Source organism: Coregonus lavaretus, assembly GCF_964263955.1.
Source record: "Coregonus lavaretus genome assembly, chromosome: 10".
In the NCBI taxonomy this organism is placed as follows: domain Eukaryota; kingdom Metazoa; phylum Chordata; class Actinopteri; order Salmoniformes; family Salmonidae; genus Coregonus; species Coregonus lavaretus.
In genome coordinates this window covers 35,529,819-35,545,741 of record NC_139997.1, presented here as the reverse complement: position 1 = coordinate 35,545,741, position 15,923 = coordinate 35,529,819, and positions in this window count along the sequence as shown.

Genomic DNA, 15,923 nt, shown 5'->3' with positions numbered 1-15,923 from the left:
GCACAGTTTTTTGCAGCTTGCTTGCGGTTAGCTATTTCTTTGAAAATAATAAGTGTGAAACATTGTTGCTTTAAAACTTTAGATCACAGGTTACTTTGTGTGGTGAATGTAATATAATATGTTTGCAATGGAAAATAGTTGTACATTTCGATTTGGAAATGCTTAATGGTTGTGTTTTTGTATTGATTGGGGGCGGTTATTATGAATGGATTTATTTTAACAGTATGCTGTGTGTGTCACGAGTGTCAGTGTAATGCGGTGGATCGAAGTCAGGCGCAGGACACAGAACTCAATGAAAACGTACTTTACTGATAAGTAAAGAGACCAATACAAAATACCTCCACACAGGGAGGAACAAACCCGCTCACCAAACGACACACAAAACGAAAAACACAAAACACAATGGGAGCCACCGGGTTAAATAGGGAAGGAGTAATTACATGATGGGAAACAGGTGTGTGACAACAGGTAGAACATAGAAAATAGATCGGTAGTAGCTAGTATTCCGGTGACGACGAACGCCGAAGCCTGCCTGATCAAGGAGGAGGGGCAGCCTCGGCAGAATCCGTGACAGTACCCGTTCAATCTCCTCAGGACTTTGAATGGCCCCACAAACCGCCGACCCAGCTTCCGGCAGGGCAGGCGAAGGGGCAGGTTTCGGGTGGAGACACAGACCCAGTCCCCCGGTGCATACACCGGAGCCTCACTGCGGTGGCGGTCTGCGCTCGCCTTTTGCCGTCCGATGGCCCGCTGCAGGCGCACATGGGCAGCGTTCCAGGTCTCCTGCGAGCGCCGAAACCATTAATCCACCTCAGGTGCCTCGATCTGGCTCTGATGCCAAGGTGCCAGAACCGGCTGATAACCTAATACACACTGGAATGGAGTAAGGTTAGTGGAGGAGTGAGTTTTGGACCATCTCTGCCCAGGGGAGGAAAACCGACCACTCCCCCCGCCGGTCCTGGCAATATGACCTCAGAAACCTACCTACCTCCTGGTTGACTCTCTCCACCTGCCCGTTACTTTCGGGGTGAAACCCTGAGGTCAGGCTGACCGAGACTCCCAGATGTTCCATGAACGCCCTCCAGACCCTCGAGGTGAACTGGGAACCCCGATCAGACACTATATCCTCAGGTACCCCATAGTGCCGGAAGACGTGTGCAAATAGGGCCTCAGCAGTCTGTAGGGCCGTAGGGAGACTGGGCAGAGGAATGAGGCAGCAGGACTTAGAAAACCGATCCACAACGACCAGGATCGTGGTGTTCCCTTGTGAGGGGGGAAGATCCGTCACGAAATCCACCGATAGGTGGGACCACGGTCGTTTTGGAACGGGTAGGGGTTGCAATTTCCCTCTTGGCAGGTGTCTAGGAGCCTTACACTGGGCGCACACCGAGCAGGAGGAAACATAAACCCTCACGTCCTTAGCTAAGGTGGGCCACCAGTACTTCCCACTAAGACAATGCACTGTCCGACCGATGCCAGGATGACGAGAAGAGGGTGACGTGTGAGCCCAATGGATCAAACGATCGCGGACCTCCAGCGGAACGTACACATGACCCTCTGGACACTGGGGAGGAGTGGGTTCATTACGCAACGCCCGCTCGATGTCCGCGTCCACCTCCCACACCACCGGTGCCACAAGACACGACGCCGGAAGTATGGGAGTGGGCTCCACGGAACTCTCCTCCGTGTCATACAGTCTGGACAGAGCATCTGCCTTAGCATTCTGGGAACCTGACCTGTAAGAAAAGGGTGAAAACAAAACGGGTGAGAAACATGGACCACCTTGCCTGGCGAGGGTTTAATCTCCTCGCCGCCCGGATGTACTCCAGATTGCGGTGGTCAGTCAAAATGAGAAAAGGGTGTTTAGCCCCCTCAAGCCAATGTCTCTACGCTTTCAGGGCTTGGACCACAGCCAACAGCTCCCGGTCCCCCACATCATAGTTGCGCTCCGCCGGGCTGAGCTTCTTCGAAAAGAACGCACAGGGGCGGAGCTTGGGTGGTGTGCCCGAGCGCTGGGAATGTACAGCACCTATCCCAGCCTCCGACGCGTCCACCTCAACCATGAAAGCCAAGGAGGGATCCGGATGAGCCAGCACTGGAGCCGAGGTAAATAGGTTCTTCAGATGACTGAACGCCCTGTCCGCCTCAGCTGACCACCTCAGACGCACCGGTCCCCCCTTCAGCAATGAGGTTATGGGAGCCGCTACCTGACCAAAGCCCCGGATAAACCTCCGGTAGTGATTGGCAAACCCCAAAAATCGCTGCACCTCCCTCACCGTGGTTGGAGTCGACCAATTACGCATGGCCGAAATGCGGTCACTCTCCATCCTCACCCCAGACGCGGACATGTGGTACCCTAGGAAGGAGATGGACTCCTGGAAGAACAGGCATTTCTCCGCCTTGGCATACAGGTCATGCTTCAACAGTCGTCCAAGCACTTTACGCACCAGGGACACATGCTCGGCCCGTGTAGCGGAGTATATGAGAATGTCATCAATATACACCACTACACCCTGTCCGTGCAGATCCCTGAAAATCTCATCGACAAAGGATTGGAAGACTGATGGAGCATTCATCAACCCGTATGGCATGACGAGGTACTCATAGTGTCCTGAGGTAGTACTGAATGCCGTCTTCCACTCATCTCCCTCCCGGATACGCACCAGGTTGTACGCGCTCCTGAGATCCAATTTCGTGAAGAATCGCGCCCCGTGCAATGACTCCGTCATACAAGCTATCAGAGGTAATGGATAGCTGTACTTGACGGTGATCTGATTAAGACCACGGTAATCAATGCACAGGCGTAAACCACCATCCTTCTTCTTCACGAAAAATAAACTAGAGGAAACAGGTGAAGTGGAAGGCTGAATGTATCCCTGTCTCTGAGATTCGGAGACATATGTTTCCATAGCCGCCTTCTCCTCCTGTGACAGAGGGTACACGTGACTCCGGGGAAGTGCAGCGCCCACCTGGAGATTTATCGCACAATCCCCCGGACGATGGGGTGGTAATTTAGTCGCCCTCTTTTTACTGAAGGCGAGAGCTAAATCGGCATACTCGGAAGGAATGTGCATTGTGGAGACCTGGTTTGGACTCTCCACCGTAGTAGCCCCTAAGGAAACCCCTACACACCTCCCTGAGCACTGACTGGACCATCCCTTGAGAGCCCTCTGTTGCCATGAAATAGTAGGGTCATGAGTGGTTAACCAGGGAAGTCCCAACACCACAGGATACGCAGGAGAATCAATCAGATAGAGACTAATCCTCTCCTCATGACCCCCCTGTGTCCTCATTAAGAGTGGTGCGGTGACCTCCCTGATTAGGCCTGACCCTAACGGGCGACTATCTAATGCATGTACAGGGAAGGGCACATCAACACGAACAGTGGGAATCCCTAAACTAAGTGAATACTGACTATCAATAAAATTCCCAGCTGCGCCTGAATCTACTAGCGCCTTATGCTGGGAATGAGGAGAAAACTCTGGGAAAACAACCTCAATACACATATGAGCAACAGGGAGCTCTGGGTGAGTCGGGTGCTTACTCACCTGAGATGGTCGACCAGTGCTCTGCCTACTGCCTCGACTCCCTGGGGACCCTCCCCAGCACCGACCAGCAGTGTGTCCTCTGCGGCCACAGTTGGTACAGGGGACGGCCCCTCTACTGGTCTCCCTAAGCGCAGCACCTCCGAGCTCCATGGGGGTAGGGTCAGAGGTGCTGGGGGATGGAATGGACGGGCACTGATCAGAACGTCCACGGGTTTCCAACAGGTTATCCAGCCTGATGGACATCTCCACCAGTTGGTCCAGGTTGAAGTTGGTATCCCTGCAGGCCAGTTCCCGACGAATGTCCTCCCTTAGGCTGCATCGATAGTGGTCGATCAGGGCCCTCTCATTCCATCCTGCGCTGGCTGCCAGAGTCCTGAACTCCAGCGCAAAATCCTGGGCGCTCCTCCTCTCCTGTCTTAGGTGGAACAGACGCTCGCCCGCCGCTCCCCCCTCCGGTGGATGATCGAATACCGCCCGGAAGCGGTGGGTGAAATCCTCGTAGCGGACTGATGTAGCGTCAATTCCTCCCCACTCGGCGTTGGCCCACTCGAGCGCCTTCCCCGACAGACAGGAGATGAGGGCGGACACGCTCTCGTATCCCGAGGGCGCCGGGTGAATGGTTGCTAGGTAGAGCTCTACCTGGAGAAGAAAACCCTGACACCCGGCTGGTGTACCGTCATATGCCCTCGGGAGCGAGAGCCGAATCCCACTGGACCCAGGTGGCGAAGGGGTGGACAGTGGCATGGGTGGTTGGTTGGAGGAGGTGTAGGAAAGCCACCTCTCTCCCATCGGTCCATCGTATTTACCACTCTCTCCATAGCGGTGCAGAGAGCCTGGATCATGCTCTCCTGTCGTTGGACGCGTTCCTCCATCGATCCGGACTGACTGGCTGTACCTGCTGACTCCATACTGGTGCGTGTTTCTGTCACGAGTGTCAGTGTAATGCGGTGGATCGAAGTCAGGCGCAGGACACAGAACTCAATGAAAACGTACTTTACTGATAACCAATACAAAATACCTCCACACAAAGAGGAACAAACCCGCTCACCAAACGACACACGAAACGAAAAACAAACACGCACAAAACACAATGGGAGCCACCAGGTTAAATAGGGAAGGAGTAATTACATGATGGGAAACAGGTGTGTGACAATCAGACAACAACAGGTAGAACATAGAAACATAGAACATAGATCGGCAGTAGCTAGTATTCCGGTGACGACGAACACCGAAGCCTGCCCGAGCAAGGAGGAGGGGCAGCCTCGGCAGAATCCGTGACAGTGTGTGATTGCTCTCTTTCTATCGGTTGTGTCTACAGTATGTGTTTTTCAAAGTGTTCTCTCCTACACGGAGTGCGCAGATTACAGTCGCTGTCCTTACATCACCACGAGCCTGTCACCTTTGATGTGTCACTCTTTTGATGTGTCACTGTTGTCATCGATAGGCTGTAGGTGATAGTGTGATATTGGTGGTAGGCTACCACGGGTTGTTTAAGCGGTTGCTGGTCACATTATTCCGTGTCGGGCGTGGCTCAGGCCTGTTTGATTAATTAATGATGTCATCAAAAAGCATTTTTATTCCTGCATTAGAGCTAGATATGATGTGTATTTTTTAAAGGATTAGGAGATAGAACTGGCTTAATTACGAACATTGAGTTAGAATTATTTGTGACTGGGCCAGGAATTTAATTGGGGAATTTCACTGTGTGTGGGGGGGAGTAGAGAGGAGATCTGCCCTAGGTTAAAATTGCTTGCTCTTACTTCAATCCATGGCTGTCTTATCCGATGAGAGACTGAAACTAGCTTGTGGCCTTTTGTCTCTCTCTTCAAATACCGTGAAGGGAGCGGCACCAGGGTTGAATGGAGTTTGGGCTAGACCTTTGTCTCCTTGGTATCTTCTTGATTGATTACAGCATGATGGGGTGGGGTTTGTGTATGTTAGGGCCTTGTCATGTTTAAACTAAACAGAGTGTGTGTGCAAGACAGGGGAGTGAGTGATTGGTTGGAGTACTATGTGCATAATAAAAGTCGAGTTTAGCCGCCCTCAGAGACAAAGGAAGTGGGCGTGGAGTGATAAAGAACGGGAAACTGAAGAGGGAGGGATTTAGAGCTAGAAGAGTTGGGGATGATGGTATATAATGTGACGTGAGAGAGAGAGAACGGGGTGCCACTCTGCAGACTGGTATCGGCTTTGTTGAAACTTTAATATGCAACAAAAACTCTGTAAGACCTTATTTGTAATAAAGTGTAGTGGTTATTTTCCACAACAGATATAATATCGTGCACGTTAAGTGATGATGTTTCTGTTCTTTTTCTAGATTTTTTTGTGTGACATTTTGGAAGATTTCTTTCCCCCACTGAAGGCCCAGAGAGAGGTCCAATAGTCACGATTCGCCACTGGGCAGGAGTCTAAAGGGGTTGTGTTAAAATCTAACACTCTCCAAACTCTGGTTTTACCCTGAGTAATACAACTCTAATGGGAGAAGCCAATGTTTGCCACAAGGAGATGTCAGCATGTCTGTGGAAAGTGTCAGCTGCCTCTCTCTGGCCTTTGAGCTCTGCAAAAGGAATGATGGATTCCCTGCTCCTTTTAAAGAGATCTCCTCCCAGCGCTCCCGTCTTTCTCCCATTCCACACTCCTCACACTGGCACTGACACTGGCAATCACGCTGACGGATGTTTCCACTCTCCCTCGATCAATCACTCACAACTCACTCTCCCCTTTTTCTCTTTCTCTTGATCGCTAACTCACTCTATCTATCTATCTATCTATCTATCTATCTATCTATCTATCTATCTATCTATCTATCTATCTATCTATCTATCTATCTATCTATCTATCTATCTATCTATCTATCTATCTATCTATCTATCTATCTATCTATCTATCTATCTATCTATCTATCTATCTATCTATCTATCTATCTATCTATCTATCTATCTATCTATCTATCTATCTATCTATCTATCTATCTATCTATCTATCTATCTATCTATCTATCTATTGAATCTATCTCTATCTCGCTCTCCCTCTCTGCTCTGCAGGAATTCAAATTCAATTCCAGCGGGTGGGTGAGAGTCAGACAGACAGTCAGACTGTGCCAGCTGGGCCCAGATGTGGAGCTGCACCAGAGAGACCACCAAGCCCTCCTGGTTGGAAAGGATCTGTCATCTGGCGTCTGTCACTGTGACAGAGGGCCTCCCAATGCTGGACAGGCCTGGGCATTCAGCTCTCTTAAGGGGCCCAGTGGACAGACCTGATGGGTAGGCTGGATCCATTAGGCCTACTGGTGCAGAAGCCATACAGGCATGTGGTGCTATGGTCATGGTGGTGATGGTGGTTTGGCACATGGATGCCACAGCTGTCTCTCTATTCTTCAACCCCCCCTACCGCCCACCATCTCCTCCACCTCTCCATCCTCTACGCCCCTGCACTGTGACACACATAACACTTAGCTTCACTCTCCTTTGTTGTGTGGTCTTCATCATCATCATAGCAGATGTGCCACTGCTAGCCAGCAAGACAAGCTTACCCCCTAATCAACCTAACCCCTATAATCTAAGTGGCTAACACACATTCACAGACATACCAGCACTCATGCCTGCATGCACGTACACTCTCAGGCACACACATACACAAACTGAAAAGGACACACGCAGACGCGCACACACACATTTCGATTTCGATTTCTGATTTCTGACCCCCCATCATTTGTGGTATAGAGAGAGTGAGTGCACTGCGGACCCTGTCACCTGCAGCAACACAGCCTGCCTTGAATTATTAATCCCTAATATCATTATGTAGTCACTACTTGTCATAACAATCTAGCCTGGCAGAGGGAAACTCAATCTGCAGCCGCCCCGCACAGACAATGATCTTTAATTATTCATACAGACTAATTGGCTACAGGATTTGCGGGGCACAGTTACTTTTGTTCCTCGCATAGCTACTGCTGCTCCTTCAAGAAACAATATTATTAGAGGCCAACTCTTCCCTCGCCCCCATGTCAACGAATTAGCAAGGATGTCGACCCCTCTCCCCTCCCTCCCTCCTCTTCTTTTCCTCTCCTCCCCTCTCATCTCTCTCTTTCACTGGATTTTAAGATTCGCTCACCAGTCTTCTCCTCTCACCTCCCCTTCCGTCATGGCTCCACCTTGATACTGGTTAATGAATACAGGCTCAGACAGACAGACCGTCACTCTACTACATGGCTGCTATTCTTAGCTCAGCTCCTCTCTATTCAGCTCACACTGCACCCAGGCCCCTGCCAGCTATGACCACCCGCTAGTGTGAGTTAGCCAGAAGGACAAAGCCTGGGGTAAAAAGACCTGGAGGTACAGTGAGCTAAATAACTGTGTCTGAATGCAATTTAATAAGGGTCAGACTGTTACAGCTACTAAACAGTGTTCCACCAGACCTCCTGCAGTGAGTCAGACTCAGTGTGTCTGCACTTCAATGGACAAACAACACTTGACCTTCAGCATTTAGCTTATTATTTTTCTTGACTGAACAATAGCTTAGCTTAGCATAACTCATGGTGCATTATCATCATGCCAAGTAAACAGCATGCACTACTGCCCTCCTGTACCACCCGAATGAAAAACACTGGACCTCGTCTCAAAGTGTTATGGTGGATTATGTTCATGTAACTCATACTGATGTGATGTACTGTACATTAAAAACAATAGGCCTACAGGTGACACATCTATGAGAAAACACAGGTGATCTTTGAATGCCAGTCTGAGAAGATATACAGTACCAGTTCAGAGTAGAGGGGAGGTCAGGTTAGAAGGGTGGAGATCAGCCTTCAATCCACCAACACTCACGCACGCACGCACGCACACACACACACACACACACACACATATACACACATACACACACACACACACGCTCAGCGTTCAACACCATAGTGCCCTCAAAGCTCATCACTAAGCTAAGGACCCTGGGACTAAACACCTCCCTGTGCAACTGGATCCTGGACTTCCTGATGGGCCGCCCCCAGGTGGTAAGGGTAGGTAACAACACATCTGCCACGCTGATCCTCAACACGGGGGCCCCTCAGTGGTGCATGCTCAATCCCCTCCTGTACTCCCTGTTCACCCATGACTGCATGGCCAGGTATGACTCCAACACCATCAAGTTTGCCGATGACACAACAGTGGTAGGCCTGATCACCGACAATGATAAGACAGCCTATAGGGAGAAGGTCAGAGACCTGGCCGTGTGGTGCCAGGATAACAACCTCTCCCTCAACGTGATCAAGACAAAGGAGATGATTGTCGACTACAGGAAAAAAAAGAGGACTGAGCACGCCCCATTCTCATCGTGAAGAGGGCACGACAAAGCCTATTCCCCCTCAAAAAGTTATACAGCTGCACCATCGAGAGCATCCTGACTGGTTGCATCACCGCCTGGTATGGCAACTGCTCGGCCTCCGACCGCAAGGCACTACAGAGGGTAGTGCGTTCGGCCCAGTACATCAATGGGGCCAAGCTTCCTGCCATCCAGGACCTCTATACCAGGCGGTGTCAGAGGAAGGCCCTAAAAATTATCAAAGACTCCAGCCACCCTAGTCATAGACTGTTCTCTCTGCTACTGCACGGCAAGCAGTACCGGAGCGCCAAGTCTAGGTCCAAAAGGCTTCTTAACAGCTTCTACCCCCAAGCCATAAGACTCCTGAACAGCTAATCATGGCTACCCAGACTATTTGCATTGCCCCCCCACCCCACCCCCCTCTTTTACGCTGCTGCTACTCTGTTTATTATTTATGCATAGTCACTTTGACTCTACCCACATGTACATATTACCGCAATTACCTCGACTAACCGGTGCCCCCGCACATAGACTCTGTACCGGTACCTCCTGTATATAACCTCCCTACTGTTATTTTTTTTTACTGCTGCTCTTTAATTATTTGCTATTTGTATTTTTTTCTTCAACTGCATTGTTGGTTAAGTAAGCATTTCACTTTAATGTCTACACCTGTTGTATTCGGCGCATATGGCAAATAAAATGTGATTTGATTTGATTTGAAACACACACGCACACAGACACACACACATAGTCTCTTCATTCTTATCTTCAAAGACATTGGGTATTGACATCTTGACCTCCTGGAGAGAGAAATATGGTATTCTACACAATACTGCCTTTCTCCTACTGGACCTCACACCCAGGACCCAGACCCAGACCTGACCAGCCTCAACAACCACAGCATCCAAACAGGCAGTTGGTTTTGGGTGTGTGTGTGTGTGTGTTCCTGAGGTCCCCATGGGGTAACAGATATATACTTTCATCATAGCCAGTCAGAGTAAGAAGAGACAAAAGTGAGAATCTCTGGACTGTAGAATGTGTAGGAATAACAAAATAATCACATCAGAATAAAAAGGTGAAACACCACCTTGTATTGATTACAGCAGATTCACTATACAGTACTAGAATGGTTACTAGCAGATAGTGGCAATGGGAGTAAATATTTTCTTAACTCTATTTACTTAAAACTGCATTTTTGGTTAAGGTCTACACCTGTTGTATTCGGCGCATGTGACAAATAAAGTTTGCTTTGATTTGAGAGACATGGGTAAATTTGTCGGTGTCACTCTTTCCCCTCCTCTCTCTCAGCCTAAGATCATAGATTGCAAAAAGCAGCCTCAGCTTTGAATCGTAATAGTTACAATATTTAAACATTGTCTGCAAAATGAGATGGCCTGCATTTTTTTATGAATCAAGTCTTTTTGAAAAATTAAAGCTTTGTACAATGATATTATTGTCTGAGACTTCCCCGAAATCCACGACCATATCTCACTTTCTGTCTCTCCCACTCGGTCTATCTATATTTACATTTTAGTCATTTAGCAGACACTCTTATCAGAGCGACTTACAGTTAGTGAGTGCATACATTATTAAATGTTTTCACACTGGCCCCCCGTGGGAATCGAATCCACAACCCTGGCGTTGCAATCGCCATGCTCTACCAACTGAGCTACATCCCTGCCGGCCATTCCCTCCCCTACCCTGGACCAATTGTACGCCGCCCAATGGGTCTACTGGTCACAGCCGGCTACGACAGAGCCTGGATTCGAACCAGGATCTCTAGTGGCACAGCTAGCACTGCGATGCAGTGCCTTAGACCACTGCGTCACTCTACATGTCTCTCTGTCTCTCCCTCTCTCTCACTCGGTCTATCTATCTATATGTCTCTCTGTCTCTCCCTCTCTCTATCTATCTATATGTCTCTCTGTCTCTCTCACTCGGTCTATCTATCTATATGTCTCTCTGTCTCTCCCTCTCGGTCTATCTATCTATATGTCTCTCTGTCTCTCACTCGGTCTATCTATCTATATGTCTCTCTGTCTCTCCCTCTCGGTCTATCTATCTATATGTCTCTCTGTCTCTCACTCGGTCTATCTATCTATATGTCTCTCTCTCTCTCACTCGGTCTATCTATCTATATGTCTCTCTGTCTCTCCCTCTTGGTCTATCTATCTATATGTCTCTCTGTCTCTCACTCGGTCTACCTATCTATATGTCTCTCTGTCTCTCCCTCTCTCTCACTCGGTCTATCTATCTATATGTCTCTCTGTCTCTCCCTCTCTCTATCTATCTATATGTCTCTCTGTCTCTCCCTCTCTCTATCTATCTATATGTCTCTCTGTCTCTCCCTCTCGGTCTATCTATCTATATGTCTCTCTGTCTCTCACTCGGTCTATCTATCTATATGTCTCTCTCTCTCTCACTCGGTCTATCTATCTATATGTCTCCCTCTCTCTCACTCGGTCTATCTATCTATATGTCTCTCTGTCTCTCCCTCTCTCTATCTATCTATATGTCTCTCTGTCTCTCACTCGAGCTACCTATCTATATGTCTCTCTGTCTCTCCCTCTCTCTCACTCGGTCTATCTATCTATATGTCTCTCTGTCTCTATCTATCTATATGTCTCTCTGTCTCTCCCTCTCGGTCTATCTATCTATATGTCTCTCTGTCTCTCACTCGGTCTATCTATCTATATGTCTCTCTCTCTCTCACTCGGTCTATCTATCTATATGTCTCTCTGTCTCTCCCTCTCGGTCTATCTATCTATATGTCTCTCTGTCTCTCACTCGGTCTACCTATCTATATGTCTCTCTGTCTCTCCCTCTCTCTCACTCGGTCTACCTATCTATATGTCTCTCTGTCTCTCTCTCTCTCTCTGTCTCTCACTCGGTCTATCTATCTATATGTCTCTCTCTCTCTCTCTCTCTCTCTCTCTCTCTCTCTCTCTCTCTCTCTCTCTCTCTCTCTCTCTCTCTCTCTCTCTCTCTCTCTCTCTCTCTCTCTCTCTCTCTCTCTCTCTCTCTGTCTCTGTCTCTGTCTCTGTCTCTGTCTGTCTCTGTATCGCTTCCTCTCCAACTTTTTGTTGTAGCAAAATCCAATGGAGCTTCCAAGCAAAAAGGTAAGGCTCTGGGCAACACCCAACGCAGTCAGAAATACCAATAGACACATCATATGGAAGCTTTCATTTCTTCGCCAGCTGAAATATAAATTTTCTTTAAAACATGGCTGTCAAATGCCAAGATGGGAAGCTTTGAAAGTAGGACATCGCTTTAAGCTAACTGTAGAGAGGTTAGATAACAAAGGAGGGGGAGGGAGACAGACAGTCAGACTAACGGAGAGTAAAAACAAATCTATCAATAGAGTACAGTTAGTGTGTCTGGGGGTAAATGTGTGCCAGCCTGTGGATGCTCCCATATGTCTGGTCTATGTCTGTGTTCAGTCAGTCACACTGTGTCAGGGTCCCTGCTCTGGAGCTCTGGTGTACAGGAGCCAGGAGCAGAGTGGCACTGCATCCACCATGGGACGTCCTGCTACACAGAGAGATAGAAAGAGAGAGAGAGACCCACTAAGTTTACCCACTAAGAAGCTTGCTATTATGACCCCAACGTTGTGATCCCCCTCATACACAAATGAATAGGAACACACACACACACACACAAGGGGACACAGGAGGGACATAACTCTCCAAATGTTGTGCAAATACTGCCCCCCTCCTTCCCCCAATGGAATAACTGCGTCATAATCTGCTTTTTAAGGGTCAGTCGCTGATGCTTATTTACATAATCGAGTTGACAGGTGCGGAGAGAGTGAAAGAGCACCAGAAAAGGGGAGGGAGAAGGAGGACAGGAGAGGTGAAAATGGAGAATGGAGGGAAGAGGAGGAGGGAGAGGGGGAAATGGGGGGGAAGTGAGGAAATGGGTGGAGAGCGGTAGAAGAGAGTGCTATTTCTTTTGGGTATTGGGTTTTGGGCACAGGGGTGATTGGACCTGACAGTCACACCTGCCATTGCTCCTCACCTGCTACTCACTCCCCCACCTCACCCCATCACTCCCCCTTTCACTCCCCCTTTCACTCTATTCTCTGTGTATATCAATGATGTTGCTCTTGCTGCTGGTGAAGCCCGGATCCACCTCTATGCGGACGACACGATTTTGTATACATCTGGCCCTTCATTGGACACTGTGTTAACAAACCTCCAAACGAGCTTCAACGCCATACAACACTCCTTCCGTAGCCTCCAACTGCTCTTAAACACTAGTAAAACTAAATGCATGCTCTTCACCCGAACGCTGCTTGCACCCACCCACCCGACTAGAATCACTACTCTCGGCGGGTCTGACCTAGAGTATGTGGACAACTACAAATACCTAGGTGTCTGGTTAGACTGTAAACTCTGCTTCCAGACTCACATTAAGCATCTCCAATCAAAAGTTAGATCTAGAATCGGCTTCCTATTTCGCAACAAAGCCTCCTTCACTCATGCTGCCAAACATGCCCTCGTAAAACGGACTATCCTACCGATCCTTGACTTCGGCGATGTCATTTACAAAATAGCCTCCAACACTCTACTCAGCAAATTGGATGTAGTCTATCACAGTGCCATTCGTTTTGTCACCAAAGCCCCATATACTACCCACCATTGTGACCTGTACGCTCTTGTTGGCTGGCCCTCACTACTTATTCGTCGCCAAACCCACTGGCTCCAGGTCATCTATAAATCACTGCTAGGCAAATCCCCGTCTTACCTTAGCTCACTGGTCACCATAGCAACACCCACCCGTAGTCTGCACTCCAGCAGGTATATCTCACTGGTCATCCCCAAAGCCAACACCTCCTTTGGCTGCCATTCCTTCCAGTTCTCTGCTGCCAATGACTGGAACGAACTGTAAAAATCTCTGAAGCTGGAGACTCTTATCTTCCTCACTAACTTTAAGCGTCATTTGTCAGAGCAGCTTACCGATCACTGCACCTGTACACAGCCATTCTGAAATTAGCCCACCCAACTACCTCATTCCCATATTGTTATTTATTTAGCTAATTTGCACCCCAGTATCTCTATTTGCACATCATCTTTTGCACATCTATCATTCCAGTGTTAATACGAAATTGTAACTATTTTGCACTATGGCCTATTTATTGCCTTACCTCCATAACTTACTACATTCGCACACACTGTATATATATTTTATGTTTGTATTTTTGACTTTATGTTTTGTTTACCCCATATGTAACTCTGTGTTGTTGTTTTTATCGCACTGTTTGCTTTATCTTGGCCAGGTCGCAGTTGTAAATGAGAACTTGTTCTCAACTGGCTTACCTGGTTAAATTAAGGTGAAATAATAAAATAAAAAAAATAAAAACCTTCTCTCCACCCCCAGCCCTTACTTCCCCTATCGATCAGCAATCATTAGCAAAGGAACGGAACAGATTCAGGGACCATCTCTCTCCCACACTCTCTCTCACACACACCACCCCATCTCTCTTTCACACACTCTCTCCTTATTTCTCCTTCCTTTCTCCCTCTCCCTTTCCCTACCCTTCCCCCTCTCTTCCTCTCTCTTTTGCATACAGCGTGTCACTCAGCGAGGCGTACGCCTCAGACATTAGAGAGCTGGTAGAGCCGCGGTTCAAGACCTGAGCCATGGCCCTGCGTCAGCCCCCGCATGCAGAGTGGTACAACCAGACACACTCTCATTCCGACAGGCACTTCCACCCATGCCTAATTGAGGGGCCCTTTTAAATCCTCACAGAGAACCAATCAGAGAGCGTAGAGACCAGGAGGGGGCCAGGAGGGGCCATGAGGGAGAGCGAGGGCCCTGTTGGAGGGCCGAGGCTGGTTTGTGAGCAGGTCAAGGCTCCCAAGGCCCCTGGTTCAGCTGTCTGTCAGTGATACAGAGATTCAGAGAGAGACAGCTCTCCTACAGAGCTCACATAGCACACCATAAACTGCATAAACAATCAAATAGGAAAGTAGCCTGCTGAGATATAGGCTACATGATGTTAGATTTCCATATGCAGATTAACACACTGTACCCCCATGGTGCTGCATATCCTAAGATTTACAGTTGAAGTCGGAAGTTTACATACACTTAGGTTGGAGTCATTAAAACTCGTTTTTCAACCACTCCACACATTTCTTGTTAACAAACTATACTTTTGGCAAGTCGGTTAGGTCATCTACTTTGTGCATGACACAAGTAATTTTTCCAACAATTGTTTACAGACAGATTCTTTCACTTATAATTCACTTTATCACAATTCCAGTGGGTCAGAAGTTTACATACACTAAGTTGACTGTGCCTTTAAACAACTTGGAAAATTCCAGAAAATGATGTTATGGCTTTAGAAGCTTCTGATAGGCTAATTGACATCATTTCAGTCAATTGGAGGTGTACCTGTGGATGTATTTCAAGGCCTACCTTCAAACTCAGTGCCTCTTTGCTTGACATCATGGGAAAATCAAAACATGTCTGGTTCATCCTTGGGAGCAATTTCCAAACACCTGAAGGTACCCACGCTCATCTGTACAAACAATAATACGCAAGTATAAACACCATGGGACCACGCAGCCGTCATACCGCTCAGGAAGGAGACGCGTTCTGTCTCCTAGAGATGAACGTACTTTGGTGTGAAATGTGCAAATCAATCCCAGAACAACAGCAAATGACCTTGTGAAGATGCTGGAGGAAACAGGTACAGAATTATCTATATCCACAGTCCTATATGGACATAACCTGAAAGGCCGCTCAGCAAGGAAGAAGCCACTGCTCCAAACCGCCATAAAAAGACAGACTACGGTTTGCAACTGCACATGGGGACAAAGATCATACTTTTTGGAGAAATGTCCTCTGGTCTGATGAAACAAAAATAGAACTGTTTGGCCATAATGACCATTTGCACCTGTTTCCTCCAGCATCTTCACAAGGTCCTTTGCTGTTGTTCTGGGATTGACTTGCACTTTTTGCACCAAAGTACGTTCATCTCTAGGAGACAGAACGTATCTCCTTCCTGAGCGGTATGACTGCTGCGTGGTCCCATGGTGTTTATACTTGCGTACC